At 32.8% G+C, this 9,543-nt stretch overlaps 1 non-coding gene across 1 annotated transcript; it reads left to right on the forward strand.

The window, feature by feature from the left end:
• Positions 1 to 1,292: 1,292 nt before the first annotated feature.
• LOC124993885 (U6 spliceosomal RNA) lies at positions 1,293 to 1,400 on the forward strand. The gene has a single exon (XR_007110399.1). It is a non-coding gene; the product is annotated as a U6 spliceosomal RNA (small nuclear RNA).
• Positions 1,401 to 9,543: the final 8,143 nt, after the last annotated feature.

Genomic DNA, 9,543 nt, shown 5'->3' on the forward strand with positions numbered 1-9,543 from the left:
TCTTTGAGGAATAAGTGAGTTCCTGTTAAATGTTGGGAGCAGAAAACACAGAGTAAGTACCATGTAAATGTTAGATACTGTTATTTTGCTTTTCCTCATGATTATTTCCCTGAAACTGAGCAAAGTGCTGAAGCTTAAGTGGTTAATAAACTTAAATTTAGCCTATTAATAAAGAAGCACTGATCAATGGTAATAAGAAAAAATAATTTTATTACTTAATAATAAATTGTCACTTAATGAATCTAGATAGATGTTGTGAATGAAATCTAGAAAGCACAAGGAAATTTAAGATTCTTTGACTAGAAAGCTAGGCATTGCACAATATAGTTTTAGAAGGTAAGTTTGGTTTAGAGGAGAAGAGTTGGGACGAAACTGATTTGGAGCTTATTGATTTTGCAGTGAAATGATAAATTCAAATTGAAATGTGTGATTGGCACTTGAAAATGATGGATGTCAGTTAATGAGAAAAAAAAAAAAAAGCCTCGGGGTTGATGCAGTAGACACAGAGGCTCTATTGAAGTTGTGTGGTGGAAATATCCAATTGCAGATGCCCTTGCCCCAATTCTTAAATGGTAAGAATTTTCAGTCTTCCTTCAATTTGGCATTGGATTGGTGAAAACTTTTTCATATGACTATTCCATGTTCCCTCTTCTTCCTTCCTGCAGACAATTCCTGTTGATGGTTCAGCCTACACCAGGCATCAAGGGTCCAGGACTTGCAGAACTACCACATGAAAAAAACATATCCGTACTAAATAAAACACCTGACAGTGTGCTATGTTTATCTTTCAGTTCTCTTTCTTAAAAAAACAAAATCTTGAAAAAACTTGAATCTCATTGCTAAAATAGATTGGTTTCCTCCTTCTAACATGAAGAGAGAATGTGTACACTCAAAAATAAATGTTTTTCCTGACTCTAAGATTTATGGGTACTGCGATCTTGAATAAATGATGTAACCTCTTCAATTAAACTTCCTCTTGCTTGGGACCTTGACCACTGATTGAGTTATTTAGAGGTTGCATGTCCATTACTGAGCACTGCTCCTGGCCTAGAGTGGGTGATCTCTAAATTGTGGTATTTGTCATTATTGTTCCACTTCTCTTTTTCTTAAAGAAAATGTAAAATAACATAAGTGATAACACATCTAAAGATAAGTCTCCAGATTATTTTGATAATTATGTTTTGTTTAAGTCTATTTGGGCTGTTGTAAGAGTATACAGACTGTGTGGCTTATAAGCAACAAGTATTTATTTCTCACAGTTCTGGAAATTGGGAGATCAAGATTAAGGAGTTGTGCTCACTTTGGCAGCACATATACTAAAAAGTGGAACGAAACAGAGAAGATTAGCATGGCCCCTGCACAAGGATGACATGGAAATTCATGAAGCTTTCCATATTTTTAAACAAACCAAAGGAATGAACAATCTATTCAATGAAATAATATCAGAAAATTTCCCAAATCTGAAGAATGAAATGGAAAATCAAGTTCAAGAGGCTTATAGGACTCCAAATACACAAAATTACAACAGACCCACACCAAGGCACATTATAATGAAAATACCTAACATACAAAATAAAGACAGAATTTTAAAGGCTGTGAGACAAAAGAACCAAATTACATTCAGGGGGAAGCCAATACGGATATCAGCACATTTTTCAATCCAGACCCTAAAAGCTAGAAGGGCCTGGAACAACATTTTTCAAGCCCTGAAAGAAAATGGATGCCAATCAAGAATCTTATACCCAGAAAAACTTACCTTCAAATTTGACGATGAAATAAAATCCTTCCATGATAAGCAAAAGCTAAAAGAATTTACAAAAAGAAAGCCAGCATTACAGAACTTTCTCAGCAACATATTCCATGAGGAAGAGATGAAAAACAAAGAAGCAAAATCAGCAAAGGGAGGAATTATCCTAAAGGAATTGTCAAATAAAGGAGGAACCAAGATGTGTCAAAAAAAAATAAATAAATAAATAAATAAATAAAATGAACCAAATGACTGGGAATACAAATCATATCTCAATAATAACCCTGAATATTAATGTCCTGAACTCATTAATCAAAAGACATAGACTGGCAGATTGGATTAAAAAGAAAGATCCAACAATATGTTGCCTGGAAGAGACTTACCTCATAGAAAGAGATACCCATAGACTAAAGGTGAAAGGAGGAGAAAACATACCATGTACATGGACTCATCAAAAAAGCTGGGGTATCTATCCTCATTTCAGATAATGTGGACTTCAAGCCAAAACTAGTCAGAAGGGATAAAGAAGGACATTTCATACTGCTTAAGGGAACCATAAATCAACAAGACATAACAATCATAAATATCTATGCCCCAAACAGTGGCACATCCATGTATGTCAAACAAATCCTTCTCAATCTCAGAAACCAAATAGATCATAACACAATAATACTAGGTGATTTTAACACGCCTCTCTCACCACTAGACAGATCTTCCAAACAAGAATTGAACAAAGAAACCATAGACCTCAATAACACAATCAATAATTTAGACTTAACAGACATTTATAGAATATACCATCCAACGAAGAGCGAATACACTTTCTTCTCAGCAGCACATGGATCCTTCTCTAAAATAGACCATATGTTATGCCACAAAACTAATGTTAGCAAATACAAGATAGAGACACTACCTTGTATTCTATCAGATCATAATGGATTGAAATTAGAAATAAATGAAAGAGTAAAAAACAGAAACTACTCCAACACCTGGAGATTAAACAATATGCTATTATATGATGGGATGGATAACAGAAGATAGTAGGAAGGAAATTTAAAAATTCTTAGAGGTAAATGGGAACAAAGAAACATCATATCAAAATCTCTGGTACACTATGAAAGCAGTACTTAGAAGAAAATTTATTTCATGGAGCACATTCAATAAAAGAAGTAAAATTCAACAAATAAACGACCTAACACTACAGCTCAAAATCCTAGAAAAAGAAGAACAGAGCAACACCAAAAGTAGTAGAAGACAGGAAATAGTTAAACTCAGAGCTGAAATCAAAAAAATTGAAACAAAAGAAACAATTCAAAAAATTGACAAAATAAATAGTTGGTTCTTTGAAAAAATAAACAAAATTGATGAACCTTTAGCCAAACTAACAAAGAGAAGATGAGAGAAAACCCAAATCACTAAAATTTGAAATGAACAAGGAAATATCACAACAGGCACAATTGAAATACAGAACATAATTAGAACCTATTTTGAAAATCTGTACTCCAACTAAATAGAAAATTTCGAAGACATCAATAGGTTTCTAGAGACATATGAATTGCCTAAACTGAACGAGGAGGACATACACAATTTAAATAGACCAATTTCAAGTAATGAAATAGAAGAAATCATCAAAAGCCTACCAACAAAGAAAAGTCCAGGACCAGATGGGTTCTCAGCCGAGTTCTACAAAACCTTTAAAGAAGAGCTCATTCCAATACTTTTCAAAGTATTCCATGAAATAGAAGAGGAGGGAACCCTCCCAAACTCATTATATGAAGCCAATATTACCCTGATACCTAAACCAGACAGAGACACATCGAGGAAAGAAAATTTCAGACCAATACCCTTAATGAACATCAAGGCAAAAATTCTCAATAATATTTTAGCAAATCACATACAAAAACATATTAAAAAGATAGTGCACCATGATCAAGTGGGTTTTATCCCAGGGATGCAAGGTTGGTTCAACATCAGGAAATCAATAAATGTCATTCACCATATCAATAGACTTAAGTCAAGAATCACATGATTATTTAAATAGATGCAGAAAAAGCATTTGATAAAATACAGCACCCCTTCATGCTCCAAACACTAGAAAAAATAGGGATGGTGGGAACATTCCTTCACATTGTAAAGGTCAACTATGCTAAGCCCATGACTAATATCATTCTAAATGGTGAAAAACTGAAAGCATTCCCCCCAAAAACTGGAACAAGGCAGGGATGTGCCCTTTCACCACTTCTATTCAATATCATCCTTGAAACTCTAGCCAGAGCAATTAGACAGACCAAAGAAATTAAAGGGATATGAATAGGAAAAGAAGAACTCAAACTATCCCTATTTGCTGATGATATAATTATATACTTAGAGGAACCAGGAAATTCCACCAGAAAACTTTTAGAACTCATAAGTGAATTCAGTAAAGTAGCAGGTTACAAGATCAATGTTCATAAATCTAATGCATTTTCATACATAAGTGATGAATCTCTGGAAAGAAAAATTAGGAAAACTACCCCATTCACAATAGCATCAAAAAAAATAAAATACTTGGGAATCAATCTCACAAAAGAGGTGAAAGACCTCTACAATGAGAACTACAGAACACTAAAGAAAGAAACTAAAGAAAACCTTAGAAGATGGAAAGATCTCCCATGTTCTTAGATAGACAGAATTAATATTGTTAAAATGGCCATACTACCAAAAGTGCTATACAGATTCAATGAAATTCCAATTAAAATCCCAATGATGTACCTTACAGAAATAGAGCAAGCAATCATGAAATTCATCTGGAAGAAGAAGAAACCCAGAATAGCTAAAGCAATCCTTCTCAGGAAAAATGAAGCTGCTGGTATCACAATACCAGAACTTCAACTCTACTACAAAGCAATAGTAACAAAAACGGCATGATATTGGTACCAAAATAGACAGGTAGATCAATGGTACAGAATAGAGGACATGGACACAAAACCAAATAAATACAGTTTTCTCATACTAGACAAAGGTGCCAAAAATATGCAATGGAGAATAGAAAATGGGAAAATTGGAAATCAATAAGCAAGAGAATGAAACTAAACCCATATCTCTCACCGTGCACGAAACTAAATTCAAAATGGATTAAGGACCTCGGAATCAGACCAGAGACCCTGCATCTTATAGAAGAAAACATAGGTCCAGATCTTCAACATGGCGGCTTAGGACCAGACTTCCTCAACAGGACCCCCATAGTACAAGAAATAAAAGCAAGAATCAATAACTGGGATAGATTCAAACTAAAAAGCTTTCTCTCAGCAAAGGAAACTATCAGCAATGTGAAGAGAGAGCCTACAGAGTGGGAGAAAATCTTTGCCAATCATGCTTCAGACAGAGCACTAATCTCCAGAATCTATAAAGAACTCAAAAAACTCAACACCAAGACTACAAATAACCCAATCGACAAATGGGCTAAGGAAATGAATAGACACTTCACAGAAGAAGATCTACAAGCAATCAACAAACATATGAAAAAATGTTCCACATTTCTAGTAATAAGAGAAATGCAAATCAAAACCACCCTAAGATTTCATCTCACCCCAATTAGAATGGCAATTATCAAGAATACAAGCAACAACAGGTGTTGGCGAGGATGTGGGAAGAAAGGTACACTCATACATTGCTGGTGGGGCTGTAAATTAGTGCAGCCACTCTGGAAAGCAGTGTGGAGATTCCACAAAGGATTTAAAATCAGCATACTACAGTGATGCAGCCACATCAATGTTCATGGCTGTTCAATTCACAATAACCAGATTGTGGAACCAACCTAGATGCCCTTCAATTGATGAATGGATAAAGAAACTGTGGTATATATATACAATGGAATATTACTCAGCCATAAAGAATGATAAAATTTGGCATTTGCAGGCAAATGGATGAAATTGGAGAATATCATGCTAAGTGAGATAAGCCAATCTCAATAAAACAAAGGACAAATGATCTCACTGATAGGTGGATGATGACACATAATGGGGGTGGGAGGGGTTAGTGTTAGGGTTAGAGTTAGTGTTAGGGAGGGGGGCAAGAATGGAGATAGGAAGGACTGTATAGAGGGAAAAGAGGGGTGGGAGGAGTGGGGGGAAGGGAAAAAATAACAGAATGAATCAAACAACATTACCCTATGTAAATTTATGATTACACAAATGGTATGCTTTTACTCCATGTTCAAACAGAGAAACAATATGTATCCCATTTGTTTACAATAAAAAAAAAAAAAGATTAAGGAGTCAGCAGATGAGAGCTTGCTTCCTACTTCACCAACAACATCTTTTCCTAGAGTCACAAGATAGAAGACAAGTTCCTGGGGTCTCCTTTTAAGTACACTTATTCTATTCATGAGGGCTTTACCCTCATGATCAATCCCCTCTCCAAGGCTCCACCTCCAGTTATCACCACAGTGAGAATTGAGTTTCAACCTTAGAATTTGAGGAGGGGGTGCACAACAATTCAGTCTATAGCATTAATCAATATTTGCCAAAGATGCAGTATATTTAGGAGAAAAATATTGATGTGGGTTGTAGTCATGATTTTCCTTCTGAATTCAGTATTTTAAATTAAAGTTTGTGTTTCACTTGAAAAACTAAAAACATGACACATATTACATTTAAAATCTATCTAGAGAGAGAAAATATAAATGTAAAGAGGCAGCATAATGCCTCTTCTTGTTCATTATCACAATTGTACTTAAATTTCACATAGCAAATATGATTAGCACTATGAATACGTTTTGAATGGATGCAATTAAAGCATGTAATAGTAATCAACTTTTCTCTGATAAAGTGGTACATTTTATATTTTGAATTGTAGTTTTTGAATTGTTAAGAATAGTTTCTTCCTCATTTAATAAAATGATAGCATATTTCATTTGAATTTATTTGAAATGTTAATTTGTAAAAACAATAAGAAGTCAATAATAAGATTTTATTTGCCTTGGTATTAAAGTACAGACTAATTTATTTTTTCCCAGAAGAAATTAATTTTCTGAAAGGCCAATCTAAGGAATTCTCTAATGTGGATAAAAAATATTCAGAATAATACTATTTGAATACAACGTAATGAATGGTACTAATTTTCTTGCCCATTACAATAATATTCAGAAGACTATGAAGTTGATAATACATGGCTTTCTTAGTCTTAATTCAAATTAGGATTACAATACTGAAGATAATGAAAAACATGTAGGAGATGAATGTTTCCTGACGGCCTTCCTAGTGAAGTTCATTCACACATCTGTGAAAAAGTGCAAATGATCCAAACAGAAATTCAGACTTTTAAAAGACTGAAGGCTATATGAAAACATTAGGGGTTCAGAGAATATTAAAAAGCAGTGCATCAAATGTTTGTCGTGCTTTGGTAAAAAATGGGAAGTGAATATAATTTAATTATTTTAGAATTATTAATGACAAAAGAAGTTATATTAACATTTTTGAAGTTTTAGTGATGTTTGCAAATTTCAGCAATACTGAAAAGAATAAAATATGAAAGAAGAAAGACTCTTGGTAATAATTACAGCTCACTTGAGTCATTAAATTGTGAAAGGTAACACTTAAAGTTTTTAATGCATTATTCTACTTAATACAAACAGCTTTGAGATCTACAAGGATGTCACACCTATTTTACAGAGGAAAAAGCCAAGGCTGATCCAAGTTGCATACTTCATAAAGGGTTAAGACAGCTAGAACCCACGTAAGTATGACTGCTGTCTCCATTGCCTGTACATGGTATGTGAGGTGTGTGTGTGTGTGTGTGTGTGTGTGCGTGTGTGTGTGAGTGTATGCACACACATGTGCACATATACTTGCCCACTTTGAGTATGCTCAACGTTCAAGTACATCAAACATTACGTGAGGTGATTCAGTGCACTTTCTTTCTTGCTGTTCATACTCAGATTTAGTCTCTTCAAGACTGTATCTGAGCCTTTTTCTTAAGTCGCAGTGCATTATGAGATTAAAGATCTGTGAGGCCCAACAAGAATCTAGAGTACAAGCTACCCACAAATGCACTTAGCTTTGGCGCTCATAAAATTTGATCCCTTTTTAATGTTTTAGAGAGAAGTTAAGTTTGAAATACTACAGGAATAAATTAGGAACATAAAAAATAATCCTGGTAAAAATTTTGTCTCTGTTATGCTGATGTGTTAGGGATCTAACTTCTTTATCTAGGAATTATTTATTTGATGTTTTGGGCTTTCTTTACATTTGGAGAGCAATAGACATAAATGTAGCAAGTAAACTATTAGTAGTTAATGTTTAATAAGTGCTTAATAGATGTCAGGTAGCATTATATGTTTTTTAAATACTTTAATCATTTAAAGCAGTTTTATAAACTGTATATATAAATATATATTTTAAATATATTATATAATATAAATATTATATTATATTATATAAATTATATTATATTATAAAATAATATTATAATAATATAATATATCTAATATATGCAAAATATATAATATATATTTTATAATACATATATATAAATATATATAATATATGTAAAATATATATTATATATTACATATAATATATGTAAATATATATATAAATATATATAATATATGTAAAATATATATAATATTATATATAATATATATTTTACATATATTAGATATATTATATTATTATATATAACATAATTAGGTATATATATATATATATATATATATATATATATATATACACACATATATATCCCTTTCAAAGAAGGGAAACATGAGGCAGCACCTAATTAATTAATTTACCTAAGATCTCTGTTATGGATTTGATATGAGGAGTTCCCCAAAAGTTCCTACTCTCAATGAAGGAATATTCAGATGTGATATAATTAAATGATGAGAGCTGAAACAGGATCAGTGCCTTAATTCATTTGATAGATAAATAATTTGAAAGGATTGTTATATCAGGTGGTAACTACAGGCAGGTAGGCTGGAGAAGGTAAGTCACTGAGGGCATGCCTTTGGAGTTTGTATCTGGTCTCTGGATCCTCCATTGCTCTCTCTCTGCTTTCTGACTGCCATGAACTGAGAAGCTTTCCTATGCCCTGTTCTTCTGCCATGATGTTCTGACTGACCTCAGGCTCAGCAAGGGACCATGGACTGATGCTCTGAAACTGTGAGCTCCAAATAAACTTTCCAACCTCTAAGTTGTTCTTGTCAGGTCTTTTGTTCATAGCAACATAAAACAGGCTTGCAGCTCATAAGAGGTGGAGATGGCCTCTGAATCTAAGCAACCATGTTCACATGCTTGTGAATTCCCTGTGCTACTTATCTGGAGTCATTTATTGGATAGTTTAGTAAAATTTATTGACATATTTATTAACAAATGAGATAAAATAATCAAATTACCAATATCAGGAAGGAAAAAGAACAATTGTTATGAAGGCAATAAGGAAATCTTACCAACCATTTATCTCAATAGGCTTGGAAAATAAAACACAATAAATACTTCAAAAAACACAACCAACCATGAATGATAAAAGAAGAAATAATTAAATTGTCCTCAAAAAATTAAATAGATTGATTAATATATTAATTAAAATATATTTTATGCTATATATTTCCTTATATATTTCATTTATATTATAATTTATAAATTATATTAAATAGATTGATTCTCTTCTTTAAATTCTACCCAGAAAGTAAGCTTTGGGTGTAGAGAGATTTACCAGCGAATTTTCATAAGATTTGGAGAACGAAATTATATTGTTCTTGGATTATCTCATAGAATAAATAACAATAACAGAAATATGGCAACACAGTCTGACTT

This window comes from Sciurus carolinensis, chromosome 9 (genome assembly GCF_902686445.1).
Source record: "Sciurus carolinensis chromosome 9, mSciCar1.2, whole genome shotgun sequence".
Lineage (NCBI taxonomy): Eukaryota > Metazoa > Chordata > Mammalia > Rodentia > Sciuridae > Sciurus > Sciurus carolinensis.